The sequence below is a fragment of the Ranitomeya variabilis genome, chromosome 3 (assembly GCF_051348905.1).
Source record: "Ranitomeya variabilis isolate aRanVar5 chromosome 3, aRanVar5.hap1, whole genome shotgun sequence".
Classification (NCBI taxonomy): domain Eukaryota; kingdom Metazoa; phylum Chordata; class Amphibia; order Anura; family Dendrobatidae; genus Ranitomeya; species Ranitomeya variabilis.
Window position 1 is genome coordinate 554,814,609 of NC_135234.1, and position 15,370 is coordinate 554,829,978.

The following is a 15,370-nucleotide window of genomic DNA, read 5'->3' on the forward strand; positions in this document are numbered from 1 at the left end:
GTACACTTTCTTATCAAGAGAAAACAAGGGTCTTTGTTCCAGCTCCTTTGAAATAAAATGTTCAAATTTATTTAATCCATTTAAAACATGATAGGCTCCAAGACAAGGTCCAAGACAAGGTCTGAATGTATGGATAGATTCCAAGAAATTGTAGAATGGGAGTTGAAATTATTGAAGGATAATATTGATAATTATTCTAATCGAGGAAATCTGTCAAGAAAATATTATCAAGCCTTACAGCAACTCAAAAACATGACAGACATAGTTATAAAAATGTCTGATAAAGGCGGTGTAATAGTTATGAATTCTGAAGACTAAGAAAACAAAATCCATGAAATGCTTTTGGATGTGTCTACTTATGAAAAGATTATCTCATAATCCTACATCAGGTTCAAATTGGAGATAGATAAGATTATTAAAGATGGCTTGAATCTGGGAGTTTTGACTAAAAAACAAGCAGAATATATAGAGGTTTTACATCTAGTATTACCGATATTGCATGGTTTACCAAAAATTGACAAGAATTACCATTTTCCTTCTATGAGACCAATAGTGTTCAGGATTGGTTCAGCGAATGACCATTTGTGCGAGTGGTTGTATTCGCTATTACCGCCATTGGTCCAACGTGTTCCAGGACACATCAAAGATTCAAGAGATGATCTTGATGGTTTATCTTGCAAAGTGTGGTCGTCAGATTTTTGTTGGCTAAATTGCAATGTAGTATCACTGTACATATGTATACTTCACACCATAGCTATGGATTCTCTTAACATTCATCTTGTCAAATACAGTAATTATTCTCAGGATTTGATAAACTTTTTTTTGCAGGTCACCTTTTTTTTATTAACACATTTTTTTTGTTTGATTAACAATATTTTTTACAACGAACTGGAGTTGCAATGGGTGCCAAGTATTCACCTTCCCTGGCAAACCTGGTCATGGCTTTTTGGGAATTTCATTATTTGTTTTCAGTTTCTAAATATTTTGTGTTTTCACTGCTGTGGTATGTCAGATACATCGACGATGCCCTCATCATCTGGAGGGGCGATGTATCTGCCATTCCACAATTTATTGAGTATATCAATTATAATGATTTAAATCTCAGGTTTACTCATGTTGCTGATGTTTGGGAAACTTCTTTTCTGGATTTAAAACTTATGGGTATAAAAAAATCAAATAATTCAGACAAAAACTCATTGTAAACCATTAATTGGGAACAGAATTATACATGCTGACAGTAGTTATCCCAAACATACCATCAGGTCCATTCCAGTAGGTGAGTTCACCAGAATTAAGAGGAATTGCATTGATGAAAAAACATTAGATACTGAATTAAAACAATCATGTAGAAAATGTTAAGAGAAAATATCCTAATTGGATGCTAAATAGTGCTTTGAATATAACTTCATATAAAGATCGTGATGAATTAATTTCTCCTCAACATGATAATCAACTTAATAGAAGAGTGAACCCCTCAGACAACAAACCATTTTTGTGTTTTCAGCATAGTCCTCAATTTTATCATATCAGATGTATTATTAATACATTTTTACCAAGTTTGCATGAAGACCCTGTTTGGGCTTCTATCTTGAATTCAGGTTGCATGTGGTTGCAAGAAGAGCCCCAACTTTGGGGAACATGTTGTCCCCAAGTTTATTTCAATCAGAGAAATCACAAAAAACATGGCTTGATATACAGGGTAGCTATAAGTGCGGCACCACTAATTGCAAAACATGCAAACAATTTGTTAATACGAAATGCTTCACTAATTATAATAACGCTCAAAAATATAATATAAAAAATGTATTAATTGTCATTCCATACAAGTAATTTACAAAATTTGTTGCACTATGTGTAATTTAGCTTATGTGGGATGTACCATGAGGAAACTAAAAACACACATTGCTGAGCATCTAATTTATATTGGTATTACTGATGCTAGCAATAGCAATCAGAATATCTCTTCAGTGGCCAAACATTTTATTAATCAACATTCATGTAACATTTTGTCTTTTCAGATTTGTGGATTAGAACGGGTTAAGAAACCTATATAGGGTGGCGATATTAGACGCCGCTTACTGACTCATGAAGCTTATTGGATTTACAACTTAGTATCCAGACATCCAAATGGTTTAAACAGATGCAATGAAATCATGTTTCATTATTAATAGATTTATCGGCTTTTGGTTTTAACTTTGTTATATGACACGTGTTTCTTTCCCCCCCCCTTTTTTTATGTTTTTTTTTTTTTTTCATTTTGTCTGTTTTTATGAACATTTTTTGTAGGACCTTATATGTCAGCTGATTATTCTCAGATGTTTAATTGGTCTAGTTTATCTATAACTATGCATGTGTTGTAGCTTTGATGAAGATCGCCGTTGCAATCGAAACGCGTCGCTCTTGTATCCCAGTGCACATTACAGTGCGGTCTTGGAGCCTATCATGTAACATAGTAACATAGTAACATAGTAACATAGTTAGTAAGGCCGAAAAAAGACATTTGTCCATCCAGTTCAGCCAGTTTTAAATGGATTAAATAAATTTGAAGATTGTATTTCAAAGGAGATGGAACAAAGATCCTTATTTTCTTTTGACCTTACCATGTCTCATCAGGATGGAGTTCCGTGCACCTGGAGTTCGGAGAGCTGGCTTTTTCCTCTTCACGTATACACTTTCGTATCTCCTCATCCGTAATGAACAAAGTTGTAAAATTGAACTATAACCCCTATGATGGATTCCATTTAAAAAAAATTAATGTGATAACAATGCTAAACAAAAATATTAAAAGTTCATGTAGGAAAAAAAGTTTATCACTAAAAATGTTGCCCTGCAGGGGACTTGAATCTGCAATAATTTGATCCTTTGTACTATATACTACAATTCCACAGTATTGCAGAATATAATGGAAATCTAGGTCTCCCATGGAGCTCAGACTATAGTTAACCCTTACAGGAGTACCAAGATGACAGTGATGAGGGTCTTCAACAGTCACCCGGCTGTCATAGTAACTGATCAGTTCCCTCATGATTGTGCCATGGGGAGCTGATGCAGGCCGATGTGTGAGCTTAAATGGTTAAAAGATGCAGCAAGAACTTTATTGCTAGAGAACGATGATGGAATGTAATATAGCTAATATCAGCCACAAGTTGAGTTTTCTCAGCTCCTGAGTTCCCTCCAGACATGCAAACCCCTATCCAGATGGTTAATTTACTTCTTAATGCAGGAAGGGGTTAATAATTGCAAAACAATAACATTTATTTCATGGAAATTAAAAGCTTGCAAAGTACAAATTATTAGTTTGCGTGTTTAAGCAGAGATTCCTTCAAATCTACCACAAATATTTGGAATTTTTGCTTTGAATGAGCTTTTAATTATTTTTATCTGAATAATCCAATCAGTTGATCCATTGCATGTCTTGAATGAAGGATAATTACGTTATAAAATTTCTTAAATAAATCATAATGAGATGTAGGCATTTTTCATTTAGTTCAAATTAAAATGCAAGGTCTAGGAAGAGTGTTCTATAAATTGCAGTATACTGTACATTGCTATTTCCTGCAATACCTTCATATAAGAACATGTGAATAATAACTACATCTAAGTGGATATCCACATTGTCGCAGCATGTTACCAGCCATACAAATACTATGTGGGCTCTCATGGCAGGTGCACTGCCTATATCCCTAAGAAGGCTCAATTTGCTGTTGGATACAGCATGGTGTTTTTCCTTTCAAACCTATTAATCAGGTTACACTGACCGCTTGAAGATAGAATGGCTGTTATTTTTAAACCCACTGAAAGAAATCCTATGAAAAAAGCTCTTTGATTCCATTTGTATGAATTAGGAATAGAAATTATATATATGTGCACAAATAAAACACATTTCAACATAGTGTAATAGATGTAGGGCTATTTTCTTACATGAGATATTGCAGATACTGCTGCAGCACTTTCTTTTGATTACTGCAATTACCTTCATGGCTTGTGGTCTGTGTAATATAAAGCTGCTGTGTGTTTCAATACACTGATTGCGTCTTTCAATGCTTGCACACGAAATTTATAGACTCTGTGTTAAAATGGCTTTGTTCTTCCCTGTGTGCAGGAATCAAAATATATAGCATATATGGTAGTTTTACATGCCAAACATTCCTGCATTGCTTTTTTAATTTTCTTACATTTCATTAATGAAAATATGTTTCAGGATGCAAGAAAGGTTTTTTACAGGAGAAACGTATGGCTCTTGAACATACACTAGAATGAGTGGAAGTAAAGTTTCAGCAACAAATTACAATGCTATTTAAAAGTTGTGTATCTAAATTAGACTTTAATTTAGAAAATCAGCAACAAATTGTTATCCTCTTTGGATAATCCCTTTTTAGTTAGAAGGGTCCCCTGACAGTAAGCTAATCACAAGATGATTCTATGTTAGGAGGCCAGCAGTCACCTTTAATATGCTGAGTAGACCAAAGGTAGAATTTCCCTAGGGTACCAGATGCTCCAGAGAGAGAGAGAAAACATTGTAGCTGCTGTCTGCTCTATCTAGTCAATGATAGTCTTAAATAAAAGCTTCCCCTATGCTAATTTAACAATTAAAATAAAATAACAATTTCAGAAAATTTCTTCATCTGAACTCATTGTTGTCAGGCGTCGCTATTTTATCACATATATAATATACCAGATGCAGTATCTGGTTGACAAAGGTAGAATATATGGAATTTTCAGGATGTAGAAAGAGAATGTAAATGTAATGCTAGTCACTACTCATGGGGTCAAAGCCAAAAAAGTACATAGATAGCCAAGGGAAAAGAGAAAGGTGTAAAGCCCCCGTCTCACTAAGCGAGATCGCTAGCGAGATCACTGCTGAGTCACAAGTTTTGTGACGCAACAGCGACCTCAGTAGCGATCTCGCTATGTGTGACACGTAGCAGTGACCAGACCCCTGCTGTGAGATCGCTGGTCGTGTCGGAATGGCCTGGACCTTTTTTTGATCGTTGAGGTCCCGCTGGGTAGCACACATCGCTGTGTTTGACACCTTACCAACGACCTCGTTGACGACTCAGACACTGATAGCTCCCATGTGACATCGTTGTACAGGTCGCTACAGGCCGCTGGTGAGATGTCAAACAGTGAGATCGCAGCAGCGATCGTTGGGAAGATCTCACTGTTTGACATCTCACCAGCGACCACATAGCGACGCAGCAACGATCCCTGACAGGTCGTATCGTTGTCGGGATCGCTTTAGCGTCGCTAAGTGAGACGGGGCCTTAAGTCAGGTTACAGTCCAGGGTTAATAACAAGAGATTGCGGATCAAAAACCAAAGGACAAGGCAAAGAGATAGTCAGAACATGGTCCAAAGCAACAGAATCAGATTAAAACTCTCCAGAAGCACAAACTACACTGGCAAGGATCAGGGGCATACAGCTCAGTTAAGTAGCTGGGCAACTACCAGAACACCAGACACCTGGAGAAAGTCCCGCAACTCTCAGTCACAGATTAGACAGCTGAGCTTTCAGTTAAAACACCAACAGCTGAGCAAACCCATCACAGGATTGGACAGTCAAGCTGTTACTTAAGACAGAGAAAACTCAGCAAGACAGTTTCCATAGAACAGCATAACAATCACTCACTGAGTGGAGGCATAGTGACAATAAAGTCCTGCAAATATTATAATATCAAAAATGTGTTTGATGTTCTCACCTTATTGTTTGTACACTTTTTAAATGGTTTGGGTCTTTCCATTTTACTTAAAAATTAATAAACACATTGTTCAGGGTGTTGCCCCTCATCAATGCAAAGTATGCGATTTGATTTGGCTAAGTGAGAGGCTTGAGACTGAGATCTAATGGGTAGCATTTCTCCTTGAGGAGAATGACAAGCCAGACCTGACAAATAAAGCTCATAAAAAACTTGTATTTTACACATAAAATTTCCTGCCTTCGCGTCAGTATTTCTTTAATTTTTTCTGCTGCAAATTCTGCATGTGTGCACATGCCCTAACAGACAGAACTCATGCAGGAGATAACAATTAGCTCCTGAAGCTGTCTGATATTCTGATGAGTACACAATTGGTCAGGCGGGAATTGCGGTGGCATATGAACCTTGAAATAAACTAATGTGAACTCAACCTTAGACAAGAATCTGAATGATAACAGGTCTGCAATCCAGTCCCAAAGTCTGTACTTGCACTACATTCATTTTGCACCAGTGCAGTGTCTACTTTTGTTGCACTCAATATTGCAGTATTTTCTGTCTTCAACTAGCATTTAAACACCACACCATTGTATACTCTAATTCCGTTAGTGACTATTTAGTGAGGTACAATACTCATTAACCTGTGCGGGATCAATGGTGCCTCAATTAAAAATGTCTAATAAAAGAAAGAGTGGTATTGGATGAGATAATGTAAAAGTAAACACTTGTGGCATGTCATCTGCAAGTTAGAATGCTAGAGACTGTAATTCAGCCATTGGTAGCAGTGCAGGTTACATTTTTGCTGGAACAACTGATGTGTGTAGGTGCACATTCCCACTTTGGGCATTAACAGACAAAAACCAATGCGCAAATACCCTGGAGTATATAAATAAATAAATAGTAGTAGTACATATAAATATTACAGGGTACTTTATTGACACTATTTTGATAGAAAAAAGCCATCCCACCGGGATAAGATGTACCCATCAGGTCAGCTTGTCGTGATGGGATGGCTTTTACACTTTTTTTGCTCAAAATAGTGTCAACAAAGTACATTATATTATTTACATGTATTATTACTGTATTTATTCACTAACAGAAGAGTATTTGCTCATTGTTTTTATCCTAGGCTATGTTGCTTTCAGCAGGCATATTATTTTTGAAAAAGAAATATTACTTTATTTAAAAAAATATTATTAAAAATATTTAAAAATAATGATTTTTGAAAATAAAAGATCTACCAATTAAAGTAATTGAAGCTGGTCATATGTCTATTTTTTTTGTCAACCAATTGCCTACCAAAAAGTCATGGAGACATGTCTGTATTGGATCTAATTTATATTTAAACATTACTTTTATTAATTAATCTAAAAATATAGAAGAATAATAAAAAAAATTGGTTCTACAACAATTCCACATAGTCAGGAAAGTATTCAGCAGGCCTCCATTACATATTAATCTGAACAAAAAGAAAGGACAGCTGGGGTAAAAAAGTAGGGAGGTGGGAAACAGAATATCCCTACTGCCATCTTTTATGTCCTACCTTGCCATAAAGGTTGGTACCCTATAGATTAGTAAATGGCACCACAACTCAATGTAGGCTGCCTCTAGTGTTCACTATTCCACCCTGAAGTCTAAGGTCAATAGTAGTGCGCTGTTATCAAATTTCTCCAATCCTATTAACCGTAACCTCTATCCAAAATTCTCCAATCATACTGGTCAGTATGTACTGTATAATGGTATGCTAAATTAGTTCCACAAAATACTTATATTCCCATAGGTCAAAGTATACAGTAGATACACTTAGAAATTCTATGGGAATATAAGCATTTGGCGGACCTAATTTAGCATACCATTGTACATACTGACCAGCATGATTGGAGATTTTTGGATATAGGTTGAGGTAAATAGGATTGGAGAAATGTGACAACAGTGTACTGCTATTGAACTTTACCTGTAGGATGGAATAAAAAATACTGAGGGCAGTCTACTGAGGCGCCATTTGCAAATCTATAGTGTGCCAACCTCAGTGGCAAGGTAGGGCATAATAGATAGTAATAGGGCTATTCTGTTGCCGACCTCATTACCTTTTTCCTTATCTATCCCTAATATTTGTTTGGATTAATACACTGCTCAAAAAAATAAAGGGAACACTGAAATAACAGAATATAACTCTAAGTAAATCAGATTTCTGAGAAATCAAACTGTGCACTTAGGAAGCAACACTGTTAGACAAGCAATTTCACATGCTGTTGGGCAAATGGAATAGACAACAGATGGAAATTATTGGCAATTATCAAGACACACTCAATAAAGGAGTGGTTCTGCAGGTGGGGGCCACAGACCACATCTCAGTACCAATGCTTTCTGGCTGATGTTTTGGTCACTTTTGAATGTTGGTTGTGCTTTCACACTCGTGGTAGCATGAGACAGACTCTACAACCCACACAAGTGGCTCAGGTAGTGCAGCTCATCCAGGATGTCACATCAATGCGAGTTATGGCAAGAAGGTTTGCTGTGTCTGTCAGCATAGTGTCCAGAGGCTGGAGGCACTACCAGGAGACAAGCCAGTATACCAGGAGACATGGAGGGGGTCGTAGGAGGGCAACAACCAAGCAGCAGGACCGCTACCTCAGCCCTTGTGCAAGGAGGAACAGGAGGAACACTGCCAGAGCCCTGAAAAATGACCTCCAGCAGGCCACAAATGTGCATGTGTCTCCACAAACAGTTAGAAACTGACTCCATGAGGATGGTCTGAGTGCCCGACATCCACAGATGGGGGTTGTGCTCATAGCCCAACACAGTGCAGGACACTTGGCATTTGCCACAGAACACCAGGATTGGCAAATTCGCCACTGGCGCCCTGTGCTCTTCACAAATGAAAGTAGGTTCACACTGTGCATATGAGACAGATGTGACAGAGTCTGGAGATGCCGTGCAGAGCAATCTGCTGCCTGCAACATCCTTCAGCATGACCGGTTTGGCAGTGGGTCAGTAATGGTGTGGGGTGGCATTTCTTTGGAGGGCCACACAGCCCTCCTTGTGCTTGCCAGAGGGAGCCTGAGTGCCATTAGGTATCGAGATGAAATCTTCAGACCCCTTGTGAGACCATATGCTGGTGCGGAAGGCCCTGGGTTCCTCCTAATGCAGGACAATGCCAGACCTCATGTGGCTGGAGTATGTCAGCAGTTCCTGCAAGATGAAGGCATTGAAGCTATGGACTGGCCCGCCCGTTCCCCATACCTGAATCCGATTGAACACATCTGGGACATCATGTCTCGCACCATCCACCAATGTCATGTTGCACCACAGACTGTCCAGGTGTTGGCAGATGCTTTAGTCAAGGTCTGGGAGGAGATCCCTCAAGAGACCTTCAGCTGCCTCATGAGGAGCATGCCCAGGCGATGTAGGGAGGTCATACAGGCACGTGGAGGCCACACACACTACTGAGCATCAATTCCTTGTCTTGAGGCATTTCCACTGAAGTTGGATCAGCCTGTAACTTCATTTTCCACTTTGATTTTGAGCATTATTCCAACTCCAGACCTCTGTGGGATATTAGTTGTGATTTATGTTGATCATTTTTAGGTTTTATTTTTCTCAGCACATTCCACTATGTAAGGAATAAAGATTTACAACTGGAATATTTCAATCAGTCATATCTAGGATATGGGATTTTAGTGTTCCCTTTATTTTTTTGAAAACTGTATATCTTGTACTACAGATAATTAATAAGCATTAAAGAGAGGGAAAAAAAACAGCTCACCAGCAATTGTGACAGGTGCACAGAACTCCGTCCTGTTGAGTCGTAATGAAACACTGAAAAAAACAAAGTATGTTAAAGCTCTTAGAATAAAATTCAAAGTTTATTTTCCATGTAGAACATGGAACATGCTCCAAACAAGCCCTCCATATGAAGAGGATAAGTCATTTCGATCGTAGTCCCGTGATCTTTACTGCTGAATACTTTCCTAATTACCTGGAATTGTTGTAAACCACATTTCTTATTATTTTTCTACATTTTGTAATTAATAATATAATGTTTTAAATAGTGTAGTTTCTGCATATTTGAATTTCTATACACTTGAAAGTATATCAATAAATGGTGAGCCTATAGTAAATATAAAAATTACCAACACAGGTATATGTGCATGAAATTCAGGATAGCACAAAGATGGCATCAGTATGCGATCCATGTACTGTCCGTGATTAACATAATAATTAGTGTTGAGCGATACTTTCCGATATCGGAAAGTATCGGTATCGGAAAGTATCGGCCGATACCGTCAAAATATCGGATCCAATCCGATACCGATACCCGATCCCAATGCAAGTCAATGGGACGAAAATATCGGAATTAAAATAAACCCTTTATACACTTGTAGGTTCATTCTACATGAAGGAAAACAACTAAGAATAATGTAGGATGTATTGGGGGACGTGGCGGAGACATTAAAGGCACAGAGGTTTAGCCCAATGTAATAGAATAGCAGGATTTTTTTTTTTTTGGATGACGTTCGGCGTTAGAAAGAATTTGACTATGTTAATTTTTTTTTTTTTTTTATGCCACATATTGATGTTTCACTACTTCAACGCCCTTCACCTTCTTTTTTTCTTCTCCCACGCTTTCTTCTTCATTATCCTCATCATCAGCTTCTTTGACATCAACTTCTTCACCTTATTCATCTTCTTCTTCATCTTCTACCTATTATTTTTTGGGTTACATTGTTCATATTCTTTTTATTTTACTATTATCTTCATCATATTCTACTTCTTCATCATATTCTTATTTGTGACAGGCATTCCTGTAGTTGTTATCTATAAAAGTTTGAAGATTACACCTTCCGTTCTGCCTGTCACAAAACAGTTACATTTGTCCGCGTTCAGTTTGGCCTGCAGCATCAGGCTTTATCCAGGGGCACCACGAGGAGGAACGGACTCACCCCCATACACTGCTTAGTCTTCTTCTGCTTATAATTTAGATAATATTTTTTGCTCTGATATTTAGTGTTATGCTTAATGTTCTTCTGCTCTTTGTTCTGCAGCCTCTTGTTCTTCTGCTTCTCGGTCTTCCAGGTCGTCGTCGTCTCCAGGGTCGTCATCTCCAGGGTCGTCGTCTCCCGGGTCATCGTCATCGGGGTGGTCTTCAGGGTCGTCGTCTCCGGGGTCGTCGTCATCACGGTGGTCTTCAGGGTCATCGTCTCCAGGGTCGTCGTCATCACGGTGGTTGTCGTCTCTGGTGTCGTCGTCATCTTAGGGGTGTTCTTCCGGGTCATCGTGTTTAGTCTCTTGAACTTGGAAATGTAGCAGAAGGTACAAGAAGGCTGAGAAAATGCCGAGAACCAGCTGATGGAACTGGAACTCGGATGGCTACCCGAAGGTCCAAGAGCCAATGGAACTACCGAGGACCAGCTGACATTACTGGAACCCGGTTACTAAGCAGGAGGTACCCGTGCCTGAAAGCACTACCAAGGACCACCTGACGTTGGTGGAACTCGGATACCCAGAGGGAGGCACCTAAGCCAAAGGCTCTGCCCGGAACCAGCTGACGGTACTGGAACCAGGATGGGGAGCAGAAGGTACAAGAGCAAAAGACAGTGCCGAGAACCAGCTGACGGTGCTGGAACCCGGATGGGTAGCCGAAGGTCCAAGAGCCAATGGAACTACCGAGGACCAGCTGACGTTACTGGAACCCGGTTACTAATCAGGAGGTACCCGTGCCTGAAAGCACTACCAAGGACCACCTGACGTTGGTGGAACTCGGATACCCAGAGGGAGGCACCTAAGCCAAAGGCTCTGCCCGGAACCAGCTGACGGTACTGGAACCAGGATGGGGAGCAGAAGGTACAAGAGCAAGTGTCTGCGTGGCTTTTGCAGGACACGATGCCGGCTGCACAGCAGGGGAACAGCTGGCGGTGCTGAACCCCACTGACACATTGGCTGGTGTTTTTCTCTGTGCAGCTAGCAGTACCGGGCCCCAACTGGCGGTGTTGGAGCCCGGGGTCAGCAGGAGGAGGAGAGGGAGCAGAGTGTAGGCCGAAGCCTGCACTGGCGGCAGCTTTTGGGTCTGTTGTGCCTGCGTGGCAGTTGCAGGACACGTTGCCGGCTGCACAGCAGGGGAACAGCTGGCGGTGCTGAACCCCACTGACACATTGGCTGGTGTTTTTCTCTGTGCAGCTAGCAGTACCGGGCCCCAACTGGCGGTGTTGGAGCCCAGGGCTCTGCAGGGGGAGCAGAGTGTAGGCCGAAGCCTAATTGAACCAATTTCAAAGGTAACCTTTAACCCCCCCTCAGGGGTTACAAAGTAGAAGAGCCACAGCTTATGCAGCAGTAGTGCTGCACAAGTCAAAGGTTGCTCTTTTAATTTCGCTCCTTGCACACGCTGAGTGAAACACGTATAACATTTAGCCCTTTATACAGTCAAACTGTGTTGGAGGCGCGAGTTCCCTTTGTAATGAGACGCAGCACAGATGTCAAGAATCCCACCTTGGTGCTGGGTGCAGCCTCCTGAGCGTTGTTATTTGCTGTACAGGAGTCTGCGCTGTCGTGTTATCCCCTGGCCTAGCGCTGTTAGCGCTGCCCATGTTCTGGCATCATTTAATGTCGGCCGGTGCGTTTCGCGATGACCATGAATCCCAGCCCCGCAGTGTCTTAACATTGTTAAAACACTGCGGGGCTGGGATTCAGGGCCTGGCGCAGCACATATGTTCGCCTCTCACACTCGGGTCCTTACACCCGCTTCAGACTGTGCGGCGTCATCTGATCCCTTATCGCATGCCACGGCCATGAAGCCGCACAGTCCGCAGAAGGCGGAAGGAGATGAGGGACAGGCGAACTGATGCACTGATCATGCCCATCAATCACACCCTCGCAGTCCCAATAACTAAGACAACGAGGGGCGTTGTGTGGGTCAGGGCGGCCGCAGAGGCGCAGGCAGCCAAACCATGATGCCAGAAGACGGGCAGCGCTACCAAGGGGGTTGCAGCGTGTCATTACAAAGGAAAGTCACACCACCGGGACGGTTAAATGGTCACACAGAGGACACATTTTAGACGTGTTTTCAGTTCCACATGTGCGAGGAGAATACGTTTATGAGCCACCTTGCACACATGCAGCATTACCGCTGTACAAGGTGGCCTTTAAAACGTACAAACGCCTGGGGGAGGGGGGACAGGTTCCCTTCAATTTCAGTTCTTGTGTCTGCGTGGCTTTTGCAGGACACGATGCCGGCTGCACAGCAGGGGAACAGCTGGCGGTGCTGAACCCCACTGACACATTGGCTGGTGTTTTTCTCTGTGCAGCTAGCAGTACCGGGCCCCAACTGGCGGTGTTGGAGCCCGGGGTCAGCAGGAGGAGGAGAGGGAGCAGAGTGTAGGCCGAAGCCTGCACTGGCGGCAGCTTTTGGGTCTGTTGTGCCTGCGTGGCAGTTGCAGGACACGTTGCCGGCTGCACAGCAGGGGAACAGCTGGCGGTGCTGAACCCCACTGACACATTGGCTGGTGTTTTTCTCTGTGCAGCTAGCAGTACCGGGCCCCAACTGGCGGTGTTGGAGCCCAGGGCTCTGCAGGGGGAGCAGAGTGTAGGCCGAAGCCTAATTGAACCAATTTCAAAGGTAACCTTTAACCCCCCCTCAGGGGTTACAAAGTAGAAGAGCCACAGCTTATGCAGCAGTAGTGCTGCACAAGTCAAAGGTTGCTCTTTTAATTTCGCTCCTTGCACACGCTGAGTGAAACACGTATAACATTTAGCCCTTTATACAGTCAAACTGTGTTGGAGGCGCGAGTTCCCTTTGTAATGAGACGCAGCACAGATGTCAAGAATCCCACCTTGGTGCTGGGTGCAGCCTCCTGAGCGTTGTTATTTGCTGTACAGGAGTCTGCGCTGTCGTGTTATCCCCTGGCCTAGCGCTGTTAGCGCTGCCCATGTTCTGGCATCATTTAATGTCGGCCGGTGCGTTTCGCGATGACCATGAATCCCAGCCCCGCAGTGTCTTAACATTGTTAAAACACTGTGGGGCTGGGATTCAGGGCCTGGCGCAGCACATATGTTCGCCTCTCACACTCGGGTCCTTACACCCGCTTCAGACTGTGCGGCGTCATCTGATCCCTTATCGCATGCCACGGCCATGAAGCCGCACAGTCCGCAGAAGGCGGAAGGAGATGAGGGACAGGCGAACTGATGCACTGATCATGCCCATCAATCACACCCTCGCAGTCCCAATAACTAAGACAACGAGGGGCGTTGTGTGGGTCAGGGCGGCCGCAGAGGCGCAGGCAGCCAAACCATGATGCCAGAAGACGGGCAGCGCTACCAAGGGGGTTGCAGCGTGTCATTACAAAGGAAAGTCACACCACCGGGACGGTTAAATGGTCACACAGAGGACACATTTTAGACGTGTTTTCAGTTCCACATGTGCGAGGAGAATACGTTTATGAGCCACCTTGCACACATACAGCATTACCGCTGTACAAGGTGGCCTTTAAAACGTACAAACGCCTGGGGGAGGGGGGACAGGTTCCCTTCAATTTCAGTTCTTGTGTCTGCGTGGCTTTTGCAGGACACGATGCCGGCTGCACAGCAGGGGAACAGCTGGCGGTGCTGAACCCCACTGACACATTGGCTGGTGTTTTTCTCTGTGCAGCTAGCAGTACCGGGCCCCAACTGGCGGTGTTGGAGCCCGGGGTCAGCAGGAGGAGGAGAGGGAGCAGAGTGTAGGCCGAAGCCTGCACTGGCGGCAGCTTTTGGGTCTGTTGTGCCTGCGTGGCAGTTGCAGGACACGTTGCCGGCTGCACAGCAGGGGAACAGCTGGCGGTGCTGAACCCCACTGACACATTGGCTGGTGTTTTTCTCTGTGCAGCTAGCAGTACCGGTCCCCAACTGGCGGTGTTGGAGCCCAGGGCTCTGCAGGGGGAGCAGAGTGTAGGCCGAAGCCTAATTGAACCAATTTCAAAGGTAACCTTTAACCCCCCCTCAGGGGTTACAAAGTAGAAGAGCCACAGCTTATGCAGCAGTAGTGCTGCACAAGTCAAAGGTTGCTCTTTTAATTTCACTCCTTGCACACGCTGAGTGAAACACGTATAACATTTAGCCCTTTATACAGTCAAACTGTGTTGGAGGCGCGAGTTCCCTTTGTAATGAGACGCAGCACAGATGTCAAGAATCCCACCTTGGTGCTGGGTGCAGCCTCCTGAGCGTTGTTATTTGCTGTACAGGAGTCTGCGCTGTCGTGTTATCCCCTGGCCTAGCGCTGTTAGCGCTGCCCATGTTCTGGCATCATTTAATGTCGGCCGGTGCGTTTCGCGATGACCATGAATCCCAGCCCCGCAGTGTCTTAACATTGTTAAAACACTGTGGGGCTGGGATTCAGGGCCTGGCGCAGCACATATGTTCGCCTCTCACACTCGGGTCCTTACACCCGCTTCAGACTGTGCGGCGTCATCTGATCCCTTATCGCATGCCACGGCCATGAAGCCGCACAGTCCGCAGAAGGCGGAAGGAGATGAGGGACAGGCGAACTGATGCACTGATCATGCCCATCAATCACACCCTCGCAGTCCCAATAACTAAGACAACGAGGGGCGTTGTGTGGGTCAGGGCGGCCGCAGAGGCGCAGGCAGCCAAACCATGATGCCAGAAGACGGGCAGCGCTACCAAGGGGGTTGCAGCGTGTCATTACAA